The following is a 22,811-nucleotide window of genomic DNA, read 5'->3' on the forward strand; positions in this document are numbered from 1 at the left end:
ATAGAAAAGTGGTAACTGAAGAGAAGACAAGAGCGAAAGTAGGCAAAGAAAAAAGGGACGGAGGAAACAGGGGCGACTAACAAATAAAGAACGTCTACTTACAACAGTGACTATCCTACATATGGAAGGATTGTGGAGGTCATGAGAGCGAACATAACAGTGAAGGCAATGAGCATCACAGCGATCGGCCAAGGATGGAATATTAGCCTCTGCATAGAGGCTTTCATCTAGTCAAGAGAGAAAAATCACCGAGGCATAAACGTAATCCTTGGTGATGGATGGGATTAAAGATACAGAGAGTGGAAGGAGAGGCCGCTGAATATATCTGGTCGCCATAATCGAGTTTCGATAAAATTAGGGCTGAAAGTAGTAGAAGGAGAGTTATACGATCAGCCATGAAAGATAAGGGAGGGTTTTAAGGAGGTTCAGCTGGCTATGACAAATTGCCTTCAGAGACAATGTGAGAGTTCCAGGATAACCGATGGTCAAACAGAAGGCCGAGAAACCTGACCATATCAGGTTCTGGGATACGCGAGCCATATAGGATGATCGGAAACGACAGAACGTCGTGTGAAAGTAATTTGGTTTTAGTACTAGAAATTTTAGACCCACGAGTTGTGGCCCAATTGGAAACACGGTTGACCGCATGCTGGAGAGAAACTGCAATAAGGTGACAGTCAGCGCCTGCACAAACTATAGGAAAGTCATCAACATAGAGTGATGACCAAATATTTGATGGAAGAATAGATACCAGATCATTTATAGCAAGAAGAAAAAGTGTTGTGCTCAGACTACATCCACCCGAACACGGAAGTGACTCGCTGTTAAGAAATTCTTAGGGAAAAATGGTAGACTGCCTCCGAGGCCTAAGGAGTGGGTCTGGGCTAAGATATTATACCTCCAAGTTGTGTCATATATCTTCTCAAGGTCAAAAAAGATAGCGATAACTGAGTGGTTATTGGCAAAGACATTACGAACATACGTATCCAAGTGTATTAAGATGTCAGTGGCAGAAGAGCCCTTACGAAGCCATATTGACTATTGGAGAGACTATCGTGTCTCTCTAAATACCACATTAGACGTCTATTTACCAGACGTTCCATCACCATGCAAGCTACACTGGTAAGAGAATGGGACGATAGTAGGAGGCATCGTGTCCCGTAGTACCCAGTTTGCGGAAAGGTACAACAATGGCAAATTTCCACAGGCGGGGAAGAACTCCTTGTGACCAAATAAGATTTAAAGAGTCGTAAGAGGACAGCAAGTCCTGACTGGCGGCATTCATATTCGTGAATGCCGTCAGGCCCAGCTGCCGATGATCGGCAAGTGGGGAGTGTTGCCTCCAATTCCAGAAGTGAGAACGGCACATTATAAGATTCTTCTCTGATAGAAGAGAAGTCTAATGGCTCAAACTCTCTGGCAGACTTGGAGGAAAGAAACGAGGGACATTAATGGAGCCCTTGAGAGATACGGACAAGATGATTACCAATTTCGGTGGCAACATCAAAAGAGTTTGCTATAGCGACACCGGCAACCCGAAGAACGGAAGCCGTGTCAGGAGAGTATTTACCACTCAGTTTCAGATTTTTTTTTTCCAGACTGCACTCATAGAGGAAGCCGAAGTGACCGTGGAAACATAATCCCGCCAGCAAGTGCATTTAGCATCACGGATGACACGGTTGGCAACGGTTGTCGCTCTGTGGTTCTATTGTACCAATACCTGCCCCACGCAGCACGTTTCGAAAGTACATCCCGAACACAAGCAGAAAACCTCCAAGGCAAGCACCTCTGAGAATGCCTGCCCGAGGTTTGGGGTATAGAATGTGAAGCTGCGGTTAAAACTGAGGCCGAGGTGTAAAAGCTCGTCAATGTAAAGGTCCCAATTCGCTAGGTCAAATTGCCAGAGTGGGCTAGAAGATGGTGAATACAAAGGATAAGTAATGAGTTCGTGGATAAAAATCGGTGGGAATACTCTTATTTAAAACACGGAGGGAGAAAAAGCAAGAAAAGCCTCCAACTGAATGCCGCCGGAGTCATAGTGAGAACCCCCCCCCCCAAGAAATGATGAGGATTAAAATCGCCAAGTAACAGAAGTGGTGGCGGTAAGGAAGAAACCAGAAATGCAACATTCGGGATAGGTAATGCCCAAGAAGGAGAGAGATACAAAGAACAGACTGTATATCAATTATATAAGCGGATGCGGGCTACAGTGTGATGCAGCGAAGTATAAACAAAGAACTGATGGTATGGAATACCACTGCATATGAAACCTTTTATTAAAGGTTCCATCGGGAAAAGGATCCAATGAGTATAATAAAACATACCTCGAGATGGGATGGATAACAGCGGAGCATAATTTGGGTTCTTGTTAACAAACACAAACAGGGGAAAACTGGCACAGCAACACCTGAAGGTCACCCCGGTTACCTCTGAGGCCTCGGATATTCCACTGTAAATATGCCATGATTTGCGAAGAGAGAGACAAGAAATCTGAAGGTAAAATTAATAACATGCCTATGCACTCTGCTCCAGGCCCAGACTCGTGGATCTCCGTGTTCATCAAGAATTGCAAGAAGCCCCTATCACGTGCCTTCAGCATTTTATTGAGAGGGAGCATGGACACAGGGGACATCCCACACACACTAAAAAAGCAGACATAGCCCCACTCCACAAAGGATCACCATGGCAGTGACCTCCATCGAAGACACCGCTAGACTCCAAGCTGACATTAACCAAATCTTCGAATGGGCCACTCAAAACAATATGAAGTTCAACGAGGAGAAATTTCAACTACTCAGATATGGGAAACTTGAAATTAAAAATATGTCAGGGTATACCACAAATTCTAACCATACAATAGAGCGGAAAGTAATGTGAAGGACCTGGGAATGATAATGTCAGAGGATCTCGCCTTCAAAGACCACAACAATTTATCTACCTCACTCGCTAGGAAAATGATAGGATGGATAATGAGAACATTCAAAACTAGGGAAGCTAAGCTCATGATGATTCTCTTCAAATCGCTTGTGCTCTCTAGGCTGGAATATTGCAGTACACTAACGGCCCCCTTCTAGGCTGGCGACATTGCAGACCTGGAGAATGTACAAAGAACTTTCAAGGCACACATAAGTGCGATAAGGCACCTAAACTACTGGGAGCAGTTGAAGGTCCTTGAGGGACTGGTACCAAACCTACACACGAAAATCACTCTATATGAAAACAAAAGATTCGGCAAGAGATGCAACATTACCCCGATGAAAAGCAGGAGTGCCACAACTTCACTGAGAGATAACACAACAAGTGTCCGGGGCCCAAAACTGTTCAATTGCCTCCCAGCATAAGAGGGATTACCAATACACCCCTGGCTGTCTTCAAGAAGGCACTGGGCAGGCACCTAAAGTCAGTATCTGACCAACCGGGCTGTGGTTCGTACGTCAGCTTGTGTGCGGCCAGCAGTAACAGCCTGGTTGATCAGACCCTGATCCACCATGAGACCTGGTCTCAGACCGGGCCGCGTGGGCGTTGACCCCCGAAACCCTCTCCAGGTAAACTCCAGGTAAAGGTATCTACGGACTCGAAGGGTTAGATTATTATTATTATTATAATCAAAAAGGAGCACTAAGCCACAAGGGCTATACAGCGCTGCAGGGTAGGGAAGGAAGCGAGGGTACTGGGCGGTAGAAGGGAGGAGGGATGATCAGTAGGTTACAGAAAACAGCGGGGCAGGGGATAGTGCGGGGGTAGAGGGTAGCAAGAGATTGAAGTAGAAAGAGCTGAAGGTATCATCAGAGTTTGTGGAGTAAGTCAGTTGTTGTCAAAAAGTCAATTAGAGTGTCCGGATGAAAGGTGGGTCCATCAGCGAGAAGGGAAGGTAAAGAGAGAGCAGCGGGGCGAAGACGACGATGGAGGTAAATTCTGCGTGCTCGTTGATAAAGTGGGCAGTCCAACAGAATGTGGCTGACTGATAATGGAACCTGACAGTTCTCACAGAGAGGAGCAGGGAGCCTCTCCATGAGATAACCATGATTAAGACAAGAATGGCCAATGCAAAGGCGGGAGAGAGTAGTCTCCCAACCTCGACACTGGTGACAAGAAGACGGTCAGTAACCTATACTCGGTTTAATAGAGCAAAGTTTGTTATTGAGCAGAGCAGACCAACGTTGTTGCCAACGGGTGTGAAGGTGGGTAGCTATTACAGCAAAATAGTCCGGAAATAGAACACATCTATATGAAATTGGTAGGTCATGTACTGCTGACCGTGCAGCAGTGTCTGCCTGTTCATTGTCCTGTACGTCAACATGATCAGGGACCCAACAAGAAACAATATCTTTATGCTTGGTAGAGATACAGTGTAGCCAAAGCTGGATACAGAGAACTAGGGGGTGAGGTGTATCAAATTTCCGTATAGCCTGTAGAGCACTAAGAGAGTCGTAGACAACCACAAATGATGACACAGACATAGATGCGATACGAATAAGTGCTGCAAGAATGGCATACAGTTCAGCAGTAAAAATGCTAGCTGAAGATATTAAATGCCCTCGCACGACGCTGTCCGGAAACACTGCTGCGAATCCTACGCCGTCAGAAGATTTAGAGCCATCTGTGTACACTGTGATGGCATGAGAATGAGAGTGGAAGTGGTCAAGAAAAAGAGAGCGGGAAACCACTGCAGGCAGTTGGGCTTTCGAGCAAGGGAGTGAGAAATAACAGACCCGAACAGCTGGAACTTCCCAGGGAGGTAGGGAAAATTGAGATGCTACATGAACATATAGAGGTGGTAACTGAAGGGAAGACAAGAGCGAATGTAGGCAAAGAGAGAAGGGACGGAGCAAACAGGGGCGGCGAACAAATAAAGAATGTCTACTAATATCGGTGACCTTTATATAAATGGAAGGATTGCGGAGATTGTGAGAGCGCACATAGTAGCGAAGGCAATGGGCATCACAGCGATCAGACAAGGATGGAACATTCGCTTCTACATAGAGGTTCTCAACAGGAAAAGAACGAAAAGCACCAAGGCATAAACGTAATCCTTGGTTATGGATGGGGTTAAGACCCGCGTCAGGAGACACTGGCATGTATTTCCTGATACAAATCTTACCTAACAAAACAAAGAATTAGGAAACCTTGTTTTAGACAAGTGGTTCTTATTTTGGGTCTTACTGTAAAAATTAAAAGTCCTCTTTTCTTAAATAGGAAAATTGAGGATGTAGTTTTTACCCTTAATTTTATTCTTTTTTTTTTAACAATTTAAGAGAGTCTGTGTAAGAAGAAAATCGTAATAAAGACACAACTTACAAAGTAAGAACACATTTGACATTGCTTCTGGTGTCAGTAATTTCTTGGAAACTACCCACGCCCCCCCCCCCGGGGGGGCGGCAAGCCCTCCAAGTTAAGAACCACTGATCAGGGCAATAAGTTCTTTAAATAAAAAAAATAATTCTGTGTACGTGTTTCTCCAATCATTATATTTTGCTCTACAAACACAGAAGCGCCAACTACGTCACAGCTGCCACCAGGAAAACTACACAGCCAAATTTTAAAACTACGCTTTACGACTCTCAAATGTTTTAAGTTTCAAGTCAACTTGAAAAGGGATTCTCAAGATATCGCCTGGAAACTATAAATCTGCAAAAGATGAAAGAAAATTGCGCCTAAGCACTATAAATTAGCCTTCTCCTGGAAGTACGTAAACATAAGCTAACAGCGTCGTTATGCCAGATTTATGGTGCACATTTTTATCCAGTGCAACACCTAGCCTCAGAGAGTGTGAATAGTGAGTTTAGCTTATTTAAACTTATTTAATAATATTCCTTCTTAGTTTGATCTCGGGGAAAATCGCCTCTTGTCACCGTGTTGTTTTAAATATCCTTGTTTCAATACCTATTCTATATCGAAATGGTATACAATACCAATAGGTTGGTAAGACACAGGTTCAACAGTTAGGCATCTTTCTTCCGAAACGCTTCGCCTGCATAGTAGGCTTCGTCAGTCGAGTGCAGATAAGTTGCCAGAAGCAGTAGAGATGTGAAGATTATGGAACAAAACTCTTCTCCAGGCTGAGGGACTGACTACCTCAAAACTACGTCTTCAAGGGTGATGGACTGATTACATCGTCTCACATCTCTGCCAACTTTTCTGTACTCGACTGAAGAAGCCTACTGTGTAGGCGAAACGTTTCGGAAAAAAGATGCCTAAATGTCCCATATGTGTCTTACCAGCCTATTTATTCTAGCACAATCCTAGTTATTGTCGAGTAGTAATTTTCGTAGTGGGAAAATAACGCCATAAACGTTATCTAGAAGCCACCCATAAAGGCGCAAGTAGATTACATTGTTTATACTGTAAGTACAGACTGGTAGAGGTTAAGAGCCATTAACAACGTGAATAAGAAAACATAATGGAGGCTACACTTCACAGGGAACTCTAAATATGAAACACATGACGAGACGGTCACAGGATGGACTGAAATGTCGTCTATCATTTCTTTTTAATATAAATTAGTTGTGAATACACATGTTCGTGAAATTTAATATTGTGTAAAAATAACGTAGCAAAATATAGTCCAATAAAACCTTGGTTGAGGATAACGAAATAATCACTAACACCATTACAATCTTATTCCTTGGTTGATATTTAGAAAAAATCAACAAAAGTGGAGTATGTAAAGTAAAAGGACACAAGTGCAACTAATGTGACATTTATTGTGGCAACGTTTCGCAATAAACGTTGCCACAATAAATGTCACATTAGTTGCACTTGTGTCCTTTTACTTTACATATTGTCGGTAATTCTACCAACTTTGTTACAAAAGTGGAGTAAGAGACGTAGAAAATTGTATCATCGAAGTACAAGAAGGAGAAAACTTATGGTTCCTGTACTCAGAAAGGTCAACAATCACTTCCTGATTGAATGCTCCGGGGATGACAACTTGCGTAGATGTTGTGCTGGGAAAGTTCAACAACACAAACTGAACAAACTAATGATGAACACGCGAGTGATTAACACTCTCCATGAATTAACAGACTTCAGCTACTAATATTCGCAAAATCTCTTCGCAGGCATAAGAAATTTACGTGTGAATACCTTTACCCTTGATATACCTTTGAAGAGTTTCCGAAGTTTCTCTACTCCGAGCCCGGCCATGGGCTAGGCTCGTCTGGTGCTTGCCTGGTCAACCAGGCTGTTGCTGCTGGAGGCCCGTGCCCCACATATCCATCACTGCCTGGTTGATCTGGCACAAAATATAATAAACTGAAGAGAGCTAAGAGTTGGTGACGTCCCAGAGTTACTACTATTCGGTTAATAAGGTGCCTGAGAGACCTACTGGACTTAATGTATATTTGTCACCGAAACTAATTTAGAAACCTCACCTAACCTTATCTGAATTGTTCCTAGGCTCGTTTCCCTAAGCTTCCACTGGCCGAACTACCCTCACTAACGACATACTAATGACACCTCAACGACCACCAGACGACACACACAGAAGTTAGCCAAATTCTACTAAATGTATACCAGAGCACTTAAAATTTAATATTCCTTAAATTCACTGATATATTTCAACATTCATATTTATTTTCGTAGATTTAGTACATAAAAATACTGTCAGAGTGCATAATCAAAATAGATCATTACCTTCTAGCCGTATAGATAAAACTGGTCAATTAGCAAGAACGTGTTTAATATTAAATCCTTTCAAAAATATTCTTTTGTACGCTTAAAGATATATATTTTTTAGTTTTTGTACCAAAAGATCCTTAGAAACTTACCTAACCTTATTATAACAAGCTCAATTTAATTTAGCTTAATCCAGCTAAATATACTTTAGATATTTTAACAATAATTTAATAGTAAACGAAATGACATATTTTTTCGTTATGTTCAGAATGATTTTTGCGAAATTATTGCATACGCAAATTTTCACTTGCCTTATTCGGTAAGAAGAGCGTTGCTATTTAAGCTCAAATCGCAAGTTATACTTATTCAGCACCACACACATATGTATATATATAAATGCAGAATAACTACTGTGAAAAAATGGAGAGTGTGATCTTATGATTATATAAGATCACAGTAAACAGTTGATATCACAATATTCTCACTGTTTTCACAGGGGTTGTACTGAATTCATATATATGCATATATATGTCGTGCTGAATAGGTTTAACTTGCGATTTGGGCTTAAATAGCAACGCTCTTCTTACCGAATAAGACAATGTGTATGCAGTAATTTCGCAAAAATCATTCTGAACCTAACGAAAAGAATATATTTGATCGTGTTTATTAAATTATTTTACTTTCAGCTTATCAAAAATATATTTAGTTGCATTAGGCAAAACTAAATTGCGCTTGTTATAAGGTTAGGTAAGTTTTCTAAGGTCGTTTTGGTACAAAATTAATTTTTACATTAACATAAATGAAAAAAAAAATATATCTTTAAACGTATAAGAGAAAATTTTAAAAAGGACAAATTTTAAAAGAGTTCCAGCTAATTAACCAGTTTTACCTATTCGGCACGACATTTATATATAATCACGTGTTACGCAATCAAGAGGTTTATACGTGAACCAGAACCCGTCTAATTCCTAACACTTGTTAGGTGGTAAGACCAATGAAACCTCAATTTTAATTCAGTTTACTGTTAATTACATTCTTTTAGAGAAAAAAATAATCCTTTGTTCTTCCATACTGATATAGATGCTGGTACGAAGATACCATATCAGTCGTATATAGAAGATGGCTGCCATATTTGCCGAAAAGTAAAGGTTACCGCCATTAAGGCATTTTCGCCTAAACAAAGTCCTGTGTATGTCGCACTAATGAAAAATTACATTTGTTTCATAAAGAATACGATTTTTTTGTCGTCAGATTCTAAGAATTGTAACCAAACATTTTACTATGTACCTAAACATACCACTAAAATGTTTAATGCACTTTGATCAAAAATAATTTTTTTAAGTTTTTAAATATGACAATAAATGTTTGTTACATTAAGTTCTTTGTTGATAATACAGTGTGGATCATCCTTGACCAGTGATGGCTAGAAATAATGATGCTGTTAATATATCTACTTGCTAAGATCGTCTCTTCGAATGACACAACAATATCATAAGGATCAAACTGGAAGCTGAAAGCTCTCCTCTGACACTTTCAAAAATTTCCTCTACCACTAAACTAGAATCTAAGAAGCTAATGAATTAAATCCTCCATAATGTCATCATCTAAATCACCTTTTACGTCTGTTATTATTATGGGGGAACATTAACCCGTAGTGATAATATAGCGCCAGTGGGAAGGGAGGGGGGAGGTATTGAATGCATTTAGGCTTAATTCAGGGAATTGGAGAACAGGTCCAGAGCCCCTAGATCAAGAGCCCCTCACTAGCATCAAGAAACCTCCCTTGAGGGGTAGTTAACATCAAAACCATGAGCTTCATTCTGTTTCTTCTTCTTCTAGACTTTCCTTTGTCATATAGTTTAAGCACCTGTTAGAACCTCCATGTTTGAAAAAAAAAATCAGCGTAAGAATAACAAACAGCTGCATATCCCTAAATGAGAAAATCACTGTTAATCACCACTGCAGTTGCAGTGGATCAGTTTCAGAATCTCTGGTTAGGCACTACAAACATCCAGAGGAGAGCAACAGAGTCGAGGCAAGCTTGTCCTCTCGCTAGAATTTCACTGAACCTAGTTATAGAGGGCGCTAATCTAGTATATACCTGAAAATAAACTCTTTGCATTTTCAGTGGATGTCTCGGCAGTCTTAGGCAAAACTAATTTTGGGCAAAAAATATGCAGCTCTTCATCCTGCCCTTGAGAGTCAATAATATTTTATGATTCATGACTAACATCTTTCATATCTACTAAGAGATCTACTAGACTTAATTCGTTTTTGTTTCAAGAGCTTCTACAGCCTTAGTTTTACCTGTCCCACAGTAACTTTCCAACCTATCACCACAACTGTGCGCATGTGTTGATAGCATTTGTGAGGCTCATGGGTTCTCGGGGCTTGGTTGGTATCGTTCTCAACTTGTACACTGAGGGTCATGGATCAATCCCGGCACGACTGAAATAATGGGTATGTTTCCTTACACCTGCTGTCCCTCTTCACCTACATTAAGTAGGTAGCTGTGAGTCAGTTGACTGTTGTGGGTCTCATCCTAGGAATAAGATTCACCTTAGTTTCCAGAAATTCTTTATTATTATTAAAAAGGTATATGTTAAGTGAGGAACGTCCTTGACTTGAGGCTACTATCAAAACTGTTGTGGTCAAGTGTGTGTCTGCAAATTAATGCAATAGCAATACAAACACACGTGTCATTGCTGATTACTTTGATACCCTTACGTCTGAGAGTTGCGAGTGATACAATATGGGAGGACAGCAAGGCCGTTACATATTAATATTGATGATCTCTCAGTAAACACCAGACTACCAGTGATTGTTTGACTGTACTCCAATGTTCATTATATAATATGAATTTATAATATGTTGTTGCGACAGCATAATGTGTTGATGCGGAAGAAGAGTTTAAATTCAAGTGATGTTCTTTACGCACCTGAGTGGTATCTGGTGTCTAGTACCAACATTCACACTGTTTACCTGGAGAGAGTTCCGGGGGTCAACGCCCCCGCGGCCCGGTCTGTGACCAGGCCTCCTGGTGGATCAGAGCCTGATCAACCAGGCTGTTACTGCTGGCTGCACGCAAACCAACGTACAAGCCACAGCCCGGCTGGTCAGGTACCGACTTTAGGTGCTTGTCCAGTGCCAGCTTGAAGACTGCCAGGGGTCTGTTGGTAATCCCCCTTATGTGTGCTGGGAGGCAGTTGAACAGTCTCAGGCCCCTGGCACTTATTGTATGGTCTCTTAACGTGCTAGTGACACCCCTGCTTTTCATTGGGGGGATGTTGCATCGTCTGCCAAGTCTTTTGCTTTCCTAGTGAGTGATTTTCGTGCGCCAGTTCGGTACTAGTCCCTCTAGGATTTTCCAGGTGTATATAATTATGTATCTCTCCCGCCTGCGTTCCAGGGAATACAGGTTCAGGAACCTCAAGCGCTCCCAGTAATTGAGGTGTTTTATCTCCGTTATGCGCGCCGTGAAGGTTCTCTGTACATTTTCTAGGTCAGCAATTTCACCTGCCTTGAAAGGTGCTGTTAATGTGCAGCAATATTCCAGCCTAGATAGAACAAGTGACCTGAAGAGTGTCATCATGGGCTTGGCATCCCTAGTTTTGAAGGTTCTCATTATCCATCCTGTCATTTTTTCTAGCAGCTGCGATTGATACAATGTTATGGCACTTGAGGGTGAGATCCTCCGACATGATCACTCCCAGGTCTTTGACGTTGGTGTTTCACTCTATTCTATGGCCAGAATTTGTTTTGTACTCTGATGAAGATTTGATTTCCTCGTGTTTACCATATCTGAGTAATAGGAGGCGTCTAATTTTGCGGGTAATGGATTTCACAAATATTGCTACTAAGCCTTTTATAATTACCTTATTTAGCCAATTAACGGCCCACTAAATGGTATTCACATTTGTGATAACATTAGGCTGCCCCATTGTAGGGACTGACTACTGATCTAATGTTTTTTCCACACTATTGAAAACGATATAGCAGTTCATATGTCTCTCTTGTTTTTGAGCGATACTGGAGTTAGAAATATAGCTAAATTAATGATCATTATTTTAGTTTTTTGTCTCTTACAGATTATATAAGACTCTCCCCCCCACACACACACACAAACGCGCGCGCGAGGGAATCACAGATCGTTTGCGCTCGTGAATCTTTAGTAGTTTCTGGCCCAACAAAGCCATTAGCAGGTCCGCCGGAAGTTGACAGTGTTAGTGAACATCCCAAGAAGTGTTTTTCGAACTGTCCCAATCAGAAAAGGAAGGTGAAGGTCACAGTTACATAAAAACAATTTGAATCAGTGCCAGGAGTGAGAGTGGAAGGCCATAGGCCTAGAGTGGGTGTAGGTGGTATTGCCACATCCCAATACCAAACCAGAGTAAGTGAGACCCAAGCCAGGGTGATACGAGATAAGAATAGATGAGTTAGTGAATACAGTGATAGATGAGTTAGTGAAAACAGCGAAGAAATAATAGAAGATGCAGGAACCGAAACCTGAAGCATCGTACAGGAGGAGAGCCAGACGCAGTGCTGCCAGACGTAAAGTACACAGCCTTTTTGTAGTTGCAAGGAGAGTCAGACCCTTTATTACTGCTGTGAAGAGCTGAATATCATACTAGAGCACCAAACACTTATTAACAGGAAAGATATGGGGAGTGGATTGAGTGTGGGACCACAAGGCTCTGTGGTACGCACACAGGCGCTAGGTCACAAAATATTTGAAGACTCAGGAAGTAAAGCTATTCAGGTGCACACCAGTAAGTGAATAGGATATTGTACAAAGCAGCATATGTGTAGAGAACCTGGGATAACCCAAAAAGTCTGTTAGTGTGACTTATTTTATTTAAATTAAGGCAACAAGGTTGGCTGGGGGAGGTAGCAAGTGCACACACACGACAAACAGCCAGCAGGCTTGTGAAAACTGACTGAGCATACTCCCCAACTCCGTCCTTCCCTCTCTCCCCACCCTCTCTACCCTTCTCTACTCTCTCCATCTTTCTCCCTCTCTCCTATCCTTCTCTCTTAGTTTCTTTCTCTCTCCTCATCTCGTTCTCTCTATCTCTTACCTCCTCCCTCTACCTACCCACCAATCTACCTCCCTCTTTCTTCTCCACCCTCCATTCACCTTCCATTCTCTCTACCTCTCTCTCTCCCTCCCTCCCTCTCTCCCTCTTTTCTATCTTTCTCTCCTCCCATCTCTCGTTCTCTCCGTCTCTCTCCCCTCCCTCTATCTACCTTCCAATCCATCTCCCCTCTCTCTTCCTCTCCACCTTCCATCCACCTTCCTTTCCTCCTCCTCCTTCTCCCCTGGCTTTTCCCTCTTCCACCTCCTCCCTAGCCTCTTCCCTCATCCCCCCCCCACACACTGAAAATACATAAACTTGTTTCTGGGGTAAAATACGTCAACTCCTGTGGTTTAAAAAAAAAAAAAAAGGGGTAACCAAAGAGGGCGGAGACCCAGGGGTCTGGGGGATGAAACTGGGAGAGAAGAACCTGGTAGGAAAGATTGGGAGGTAGAGCTCAAAAAAATGGAGGATAGTGGGGAAGGAAGCTAGCAGAGATTGGCAAGAAAATGGAGGAGAGAATAGCTGAGGAGAGCAGGAAGTGGGGACTACAAGTCTTAGCAGCAGAAGATGAGATAAAGTGCTTAGATGAGGAACTAAAAAATCTGAAACAGATTAGAGAAACAAATGACAGTACAGACATGACATCAGGAACTTCTATACCAGCCACAGACAAGGGGACTGTATGGATCGAGGAGATGTGCAGAATTGAGAGACTTGTAGACAATGAAGGAGCTATGACATATGCAGAGACTCCAACAGACAACTGCAGTGGCAAGGAATAGCTGAGCAGGAAAGACAGTCCACTGCGCATAGGGGCTGTAGCAAGGGCAGGGATTGAAGGCAGGAACGTTTCGATGGAAGGAACTAAAACACCTCAGAGGATGCAAAGGGGGAGACAGTGGGAGGAGGAGATGGAGAGGTCAGTGTTTGTCTACAGATTGCGAGAAGTTGAAGGGGAAACCTACGATGAAAGAAACCAAGAGGAAAAGAAAGCGATCGATGGTATCATGAAAGCAATTGGTGAGGGAGACGACCCAGGTGACAAATTTTCAGAGAATTGGGTGGTTTGCAAGTGGAAGGAAACGGCCGGTCAAAGTAATTTTCAAGGCAGAATCAGCTCGAACCAGGATCCTGCAGGAGAAAACACTCTCCAGAGTACTGGAGAGTGTACCTCGATTGCAACAGAACACAAGAAGAAAGGATGATACTGAGAGAGAGGGTGTAAAGACGAAAGGAGGAATGAGATGCATTGATGAAGATGAGCAGAACCCAGACTCAGGTGGAAGGGCAAACCGCAGGAGGACTCCAACCACGACAACCCCAAAGCAACTGACCAATCTAAACTAAAACCCACAGTTTCCTCTGCCCCCACCCCCCATCACAAACCCCACCCCTACAGCAGCCCCCTATGGGCTCTCTGCCCTCATCACAAACCCCACCCAAACTGCGACAACCCCAATGCAACTGATCAATCTAAACCAAAACCCACACACTGTTCCCTCTGCCCCCACCCCATCACAAACCCCACCCCTACAGCAGTTCCCCATGGGCACTCTGCCCTCACCTCCCATCACAAACCCCACCCACACTGCAAACCCCCATAGGCCCCCTTCAAGGCTCCTGCTCCCCCAACCCCAATATTTTCCCAGGACCACCGTGATGAATAAGCTGAAGGTGTGGTACACAAATGCAGATGGATTAACAAATACGAGGAGTGGCATGCAAGAATCAAAGAGAAGTTCCCAGACATCATAACAGTCTCAGAAACGAAACTCACTGAGACAATAACAGATGCAGTCTTCCCACCGGAATATCAGATCCTGAGGAAAGACAGAAGGAGCAGAGGGGTAGGAGGGGTTCCACTACTCATAAAAAACCGATGGGATTTTGAGGAAATGGAAGGTATGGGCGAGACTGGAGAAATGGACTACATTGTAGCTACAATTCAGTCTGGGGAACATAAGGTAGTCATTGCAGTGATGTATAACCCACCACAAAACGGCAGGAGGCCAAGAGAGGAATATGAAGAGAACAACAGAGCAATGGTGGACACACTGGCTGAGGTGGCACGAAGAGCTCAATCGTGCAGAGCAAAATTACTGGTTATGGGTGATTTCAACCATAAGGAGATTGACTTGTAAAACCTGGAGCCTCACGGGGGTCCTGACACATGGAGAGCCAAGATGATGGATGTGGTACTGGAAAACCTCATGCATCAACACGTCAGGGATATTACCAGAGAGAGAGGGGAGGATGAACCAGCAAGACTGGACCTTGTGTTCACCCAGAGCAGTTCAGACATTAGGGACGTCACATATGAGAGGCCCCGTGGAACTAGCAATCACGTGGTTCCAAGTTTTGATTACATAGTAGAGCTGCAAGTGGGGAGGGTAACAGGAGTCGACTGGGAAAAGAAAAACTATAAAAGTGGGGACTACACAGGTATGAGGAACTTCCTGCAGAAGGTTCACTGGGACAGAGAACTGGTAGGAAAGCTAGTAAACGAATTGATGGAATATGTAACAACAAAATGCAAGGAGACAGAGGAAAGGTTTGTTCCCAAGGGCAACAGAATTAATGGAAAGACCAAAGTGAGTCCTTGGTTTACCCGAGCGTGTAGGGTGGCAAAAACTAAGTGCATTAGAGATTGGAGGAGGTACAGAAGGCAAAGGACCCAGGAAATAAGAAGATCAGTTGAAGTGTCTGAAACGAGTAGAGGTGAAGAAGCTCCTAAGTGACCTTGATACCTCAAAGGCAATGGGACCGGGCATCTCCCCGTGGGTCCTTAGATAGAGAGGGGGCTGAAATGTTGTGTGTCCCATTAACCACAATCTTCAACACATCCCTTGGAACTGGGCAACTACCTGAGGTATGGAAGATGGCAAATGTAGTTCCCATTTAAAAAAAAAAAAAAAAAAAAAAAAAAAGACAGAAAAGAGGCGCTAAACTACAGGCCAGTGTCACTGACGTGTATAATATGCAAAGTCATGGAGAAGATTATCAGGAGGAGAGTGGTGGAGCACCTGGAATGGAACAAAAGTATAAATAACAACCAGCACAGTTTCATGGAAGGCAAATCCTGTGTCACAAACCTTCTGGAGTTTTATGATAAAGTAGCAAAGGTAAGAGACGAGAAAGAGAGGTGGGTTGATTGCATCTTCATGGACTGCAAGAAGGCCTTCGACACAATTCCTCACAAGAGATTAGTGCAGAAACTAGAGGATCAGGTGCGTATAACGGGAAGAGCACTTCAATGGATCAGAGAATACCCGACAGGAAGGTAACGAGTCGTGGTACGTGATGAGGTATCACAGTGGGCACCTGTGACGAGCGGGGTCCCACAGGGGTCTGTCCTAGGATCAGTGCTATTTTTGGTATATGTGAATAACATGATGAAAGGGATAGACTCAGAGGTGTCCCTGTTCGCAGATGTTTTGAAGTTAATGAGGAGAATTAAATCAGATGAGGATCAGGCAGGCCTTCAAAGAGACCTGGACAGGCTGGACACGTGGTCCAGCAACTGGCTTCTCGAATTCCACCCTGCCAAATGCAAAGTCATGAAGATCGGAGAAGGGCAAAGTAGACCGCAGACAGAGTATAGGCTAGGTGGCCAACGACTGCGTGAGTATGACACCGAACACTTCTCCGGAAGCACACATCAACCAGATAACTGCTGCTGCATATGGGCGCCTGGCAAACCTAAGATTAGCGTTCCGATGCCTAAGTAAGGAATCTTTCAAGACACTGTACACCGTGTACGTCAGGCCCATACTGGAGTATGCAGCACCAGCTTGGAACCCGCACCGGGTCAAGCACGTTAAGAAATTAGAGCAAGTGCAAAGTTTTGCGACAAGGTTAGTTCCAGAGCTAAGGGGAATGTCGTATAAAGAAAGATTGAGGGAAATCGGCCTGACGACACTGCAGGACAGGAGGGATAGGGGAGACATGATAACGACATACAAAATACTGCGTGTAATAGACAAGGTGGACAAAGACAAGATGTTCCAGAGAGGGGACACAGAAACAAGGGGCCATTCTTGGAACTTGAAAGACTCAGATGAGCCACAGGGATGTTAGGAAGCATTTCTTCAGTCATAGAGTGGTCAGGAAGTAGAGCAGTCTACTCATGGAGCAGGAGGAGAGAGAAGACCTAGTAGCGTTCAGTGAACAGGTGGGGCCAGGAGCTGAGTCTTGACCCCTGCAACTACAATTAGGCGAGTACAATTAGGGGAGTACACACACGAGGAACTTCCTACACGATGTTCAGTGGAAAAGAGAATTGGTGGGAAAATCAGTAAATGATATGATCGAATATGTGACAACAATATGCAAGGAAGCAGAGGAGAGGTTCGTACCCAAGGGTAACAGAAATAATAAAAAGGCAAGGACGACCCTTTGTTTCACCCAAAGTGTAGAGAGACCCAAACTGTGCACGATAGAGAATGGAAGAAGTATAGAAGGCAAAGGACTCAGGAAAATAGAGAGATTAGTCGAAGAGCCAAAAATGAATATGCATAGATAAGGAGGGAGGCACAACAAGAATACGAAAATTGCATAGCAGAGAAAGCCAAGTGTGACCCGAAGATGAACGAGCTGTACAACACACTGAACGTGTTGCACAATACACTGAACGTGTTGCACAATACACTGAACGTGTTGCACAATACACTGAACGTGTTGCACAATACACTGAACGTGTTGCACAATACACTGAACGTGTTGCACAATACACTGAACGAGCTGTACAGTACACAACGTGTTGTACAATACTCTGAACGAGCTGTACAGTACACTGAACGTGTACAATACTCTGAAGGAGCTGTACAGTACACTGAACGTGTACAATACTCTGAACGAGCTGTACAGTACACTGAACGTGTACAATACACTGAACGAGCTGTACAGTACACTGAACGAGCTGTACAGTACACTGAACGAGCTGTACAGTACACTGAACGAGCTGTACAGTACGCTGAACGAGCTGTACAGTACGCTGAACGAGCTGTACAGTACGCTGAACGAGCTGTACAGTACGCTGAACGAGCTGTACAGTACGCTGAACGAGCTGTACAGTACACTGAACGAGCTGTGCAGTACACTGAACGAGCTGTACAGTACACTGAACGAGTTGTACAGTACACTGAACGAGCTGTGCAGTACGCTGAACGAGTTGTACAGTACACTGAACGAGCTGTACAGTACACTGAACGAGCTGTACAATACACTGAACGAGTTGTACAGTACACTGAACGAGCTGTACAGTACACTGAACGAGCTGTACAATACACTGAACGAGCGGTACAAAACACTGAACTAGCTGTACAATACAGTGAACGGACTGTTCAATACAGTGAACGGACTGTACAATACAGTGAACGGACTGTTCAATACAGTGAACGGACTGTACAATACAGTGAACGGATTGTACAATACAGTGAACGGACTATACAATACAGTGAAAGGAATATATAATACAGTGAACGGACTGTACAATACAGTGAACGGACTGTTCAATACAGTGAACGGACTGTACAATACAGTGAACGGACTGTACAATACTGTGAACGGACTGTACAATACTGTGAACGGAATATATAATACAGTGAACGGACTGTACAATACAGTGAACGGATTGTACAATACAGTGAACGGACTATACAATACAGTGAACGGACTATACAATACAGTGAACGGACTGTACAATACAGTGAACGGACTATACAATACAGTGAACAGACTATACAATACAGTGAACGGACTGTGCAATACAGTGAACGGACTGTGCAATACAGTGAACGGACTGTTCAATACAGTGAACGGACTGTACAATACAGTGAACGGACTGTTCAATACAGTGAACGGACTGTACAATACAGTGAACGGATTGTACAATACAGTGAACGGACTATACAATACAGTGAAAGGAATATATAATACAGTGAACGGACTGTACAATACAGTGAACGGACTGTTCAATACAGTGAACGGACTGTACAATACAGTGAACGGACTGTACAATACTGTGAACGGACTGTACAATACTGTGAACGGAATATATAATACAGTGAACGGACTGTACAATACAGTGAACGGATTGTACAATACAGTGAACGGACTATACAATACAGTGAACGGACTATACAATACAGTGAACGGACTGTACAATACAGTGAACGGACTATACAATACAGTGAACAGACTATACAATACAGTGAACGGACTGTGCAATACAGTGAACGGACTGTGCAATACAGTGAACGGACTGTGCAATACAGTGAACGGACTATACAATACAGTGAACGGGCTGCACAATACAGTGAACGGACTGCACAATACAGTGAACGGACTATACAATACAGTGAACGGACTATACAATACAGTGAACGGACTGTACAATACAGTGAACGGACTATACAATACAGTGAACGGACTATACAATACAGTGAACGGACTATACAATACAGTGAACGGACTATACAATACAGTGAACGGACTGTACAATACAGTGAACGGACTATACAATACAGTGAACGGACTATACAATACAGTGAACGGACTATACAATACAGTGAACGGACTATACAATACAGTAAACGGACTATACAATACAGTGAACGGACTATACAATACAGTGAACGGACTATACAATACAGTGAACGGACTGTACAATACAGTGAACGGGCTGCACAATACAGTAAACGGACTATACAATACAGTGAACGGACTGCACAATACAGTGAACGGACTGTGCAATACAGTTAACGGACTGTGTAATACAGTGAACGGACTGTACAATACAGTGAACGGACTATACAATACAGTGAACGGACTATACAATACAGTGAACGGACTATACAATACAGTGAACGGACTATACAATACAGTGAACGGACTATACAATACAGTAAACGGACTATACAATACAGTGAACGGACTATACAATACAATGCACGGACTATACAATACAGTGAACGGACTATACAATACAGTGAACGGACTATACAATACAGTGAACGGACTATACAATACAATGCACGGACTATACAATACAGTGAACGGACTATACAATACAGTGAACGGACTATACAATACAGTGAACGGACTATACAATACAATGAACGGACTATACAATACAGTAAACGGACTATACAATACAATGAACGGACTATACAATACAGTAAACGGACTATACAATACAGTAAACGGACTATACAATACAATGCACGGACTATACAATACAGTGAACGGACTATACAATACAGTGAACGGACTATACATTATTTACTTCAAAGTGCAGTACTGACGTTGTTGAGGTCAGACTGCTCAATCACTGACAGTACCAGGCTGGTTCCTTTACCTTCACGCTAAGGAAGAAATGTCAGCAGCGATGTCAGCAATATACTGAAACTGTTGTGAAAAAAGCCGTCGTTCCTGCTCCAGGTTCTCCCACTCACTCAATATCTCACAACGTTTGCGAGCGCGAGAAAACGAACACAAATATATCTTCTAGCATACGTTTCAAAAGTAATGTTTGACAACACGTATGACCTGACAACACTCAATGTCCTTAAAGGTCACCATTAGTCAAAAATACTAAGCGTATATACGGGTTAAAAGGGAGAGACATACCCCTCCCAGTGTTTATTTTCCGTGGCCTGTCAATCCCGTTTATCGCTTTAAATCGACAAATTTCGGAGCAGACACAAGCGACTATCACTGCGGAAGAGAGCCAAGTACTCCAAAATTTGTATATTTTTTTTTTATTTATTACTGACTCTCCTACATTTCCCATCCACTCGCCTTCTGGACCAATTATATAGCAAGAATGAAGTGTCGGGCCAATTAGAACTCAAGAATTACTGTAATTGCCCTGAGTTGCTTGTTAGCCTGTCGTTACTACTCTCGAGTGGGAGAGAGGACTCTCAACCTTCGTCAATCATCACTGACAATTTATAAATTTATACATTCTTTCCATTCAAGGGTATATATACCACAAGGTATGTCTCAGTATACTCGAAATGCTCGGCATAACCAGGGGCTTTCTATATAGTATGTCAGTAATGTCAGCTATGGTCTGTATAAGGTGAACATATACTTGTAGAAATAAAGATTATTATTATTATTATTATTATTATTATTATTCGAGTATACCGTGGGATACATACCACGAGGTATGTATCCCATGGTATACTCGAATACATACCACGAGGCATGTATCTCTCAATATATTAGTATATACGACGATGTATCTCTCTGTATACTCGTATATACCACGAGGTATCTCTCTGGATAAACGTGTATACCACGAGGTATCTCTCTGGATACTCGTGTATACCTCTAGGTATCTCTCTGTATACTCGTATATACCACGAGGTATCTGTATACTCGTTTATACAGAGAGATACCACGTGGTATCTCTCTGTATACTCGTATATACCACGAGGTATCTGTATACTCGTATATACCACGAGGTATATCTCTGTATACTCTTATGTACCACGAGGTATCTCTCTGTATACTCGTATATACCACGAGGTATCTCTCTGTATACTCGTATATACCACGAGGTATCTCTCTGTATACTCGTATGTACCACGAGGTATCTGTATACTCGTATATACCACGAGGTATCTCTCTGTATACTCGTATATACGACGAGGTACCTCACTGTATACTCGTATATACCACGAGGTATCTCTCTGCATACTCGTATGTACCACGAGGTATCTCTCTGTATACTCGTATGTACCACGAGGTATCTCTCTGTATACTCGTATATACCACGATGTACCTCACTGTATACTCGTATATACCACGAGGTATCTCTCTGTATACTCGTATGTACCACGAGGTACCTCACTGTATACTCGTATATACCACGAGGTATCTCTCTGTATACTCGTATGTACCACGAGGTATCTCTCTGTATACTCGTATATACCACGAGGTATCTCTCTGTAGACTCGTATATACCACGAGGTGTCTCTCTGTATACTCGTATGTACCACGAGGTATCTCCCTGTATACTCGTATATACCACGAGGTACCTCACTGTATACTCGTATATTCCACGAGGTATCTCTCTGTATACTCGTATATACCACGAGGTACCTCACGGTATACTCGTATATACCACGAGGTATCTCTCTGTATACTCGTATATACCACGAGGTACCTCACTGTATACTCGTATATACCACGAGGTATCTCTCTCTGTACATTCTTATCTAATCTTAAAAAATATAAGTGACAGGGAAGTGCGCATGAGCAAGCACACACTCACACAGTGAAGAGGCGGGACCAAGAGATGTGATTCGACCCCTGCAATCACAACTAGGTGAGCACACACACACACACACACACACACACACACACACACACACACACACACACACACACACACACACACACACACACACACACACACACACACACAGTTCCCCTCCTTGTCCCTTGTAAATCTCTGTTACAGCTTCCGCGGCCATATTGTTGCAAGTTTATGTTACGGGATTTCGAGTTCTTACGATTGCAGCTAATTACCCAAATACTAAAACCACCCTGTCTTCAGATCGTAGCAACTTTACGACATGCCGCAGCTGTCTGGAATCCCTTTTACGACGACTGATACCACAAACACGCATAATGATCGCAAGCTTTACGCGTAATTTCCAATGGCCTGAAATATGAGCACATGACTTCCTCTCCACCAGCCACTTTATAGTGGTGTGGAGAGTGTGAGCATCAATGATGACTGCATCAATGATGACCGCATCAGCGATGACTGCATTAATGACTGCATCAATGATGACTGCATCAGTGATGACTGTATCAATAATGACCGCATCAGTGATGACTGCATCAATGATGACTGCATCAATGACTGCATCAATGATGACTGCATCAGTTATGACTGTGTCAATGATGACCGCATCAGTGATAACTGCATCAATGATGACTGCATCAATGATTACCGCATCAGTGATGACTGTACCACTGAAGGCATAGGGAAAGGTTGTTGACGTCTGGCTATTAGCTGGGCTCTAGTCAGTCGTCGTAATTACACTTACTAAAGTCTACTTCCCTTGATTCCTCCTCTTCCCCTCCTTCTCATCCTTT

General features: G+C 42.8%; 1 long non-coding RNA gene across 1 annotated transcript in view; it reads right to left on the reverse strand.

The window, feature by feature from the left end:
- Positions 1-20,414, reverse strand: part of LOC138855193 (uncharacterized) — a 208,822-nt gene extending 188,408 nt beyond the window's left edge. The window contains exon 1 of the long non-coding RNA XR_011394396.1: positions 20,053-20,414. This is a non-coding gene — a long non-coding RNA (uncharacterized lncRNA). The remainder of the gene's footprint in view (positions 1-20,052) is intronic.
- Between the last annotated feature and the right edge of the window lie 2,397 nt (positions 20,415-22,811).

Source organism: Cherax quadricarinatus, chromosome 84 (genome assembly GCF_038502225.1).
Source record: "Cherax quadricarinatus isolate ZL_2023a chromosome 84, ASM3850222v1, whole genome shotgun sequence".
Lineage (NCBI taxonomy): Eukaryota > Metazoa > Arthropoda > Malacostraca > Decapoda > Parastacidae > Cherax > Cherax quadricarinatus.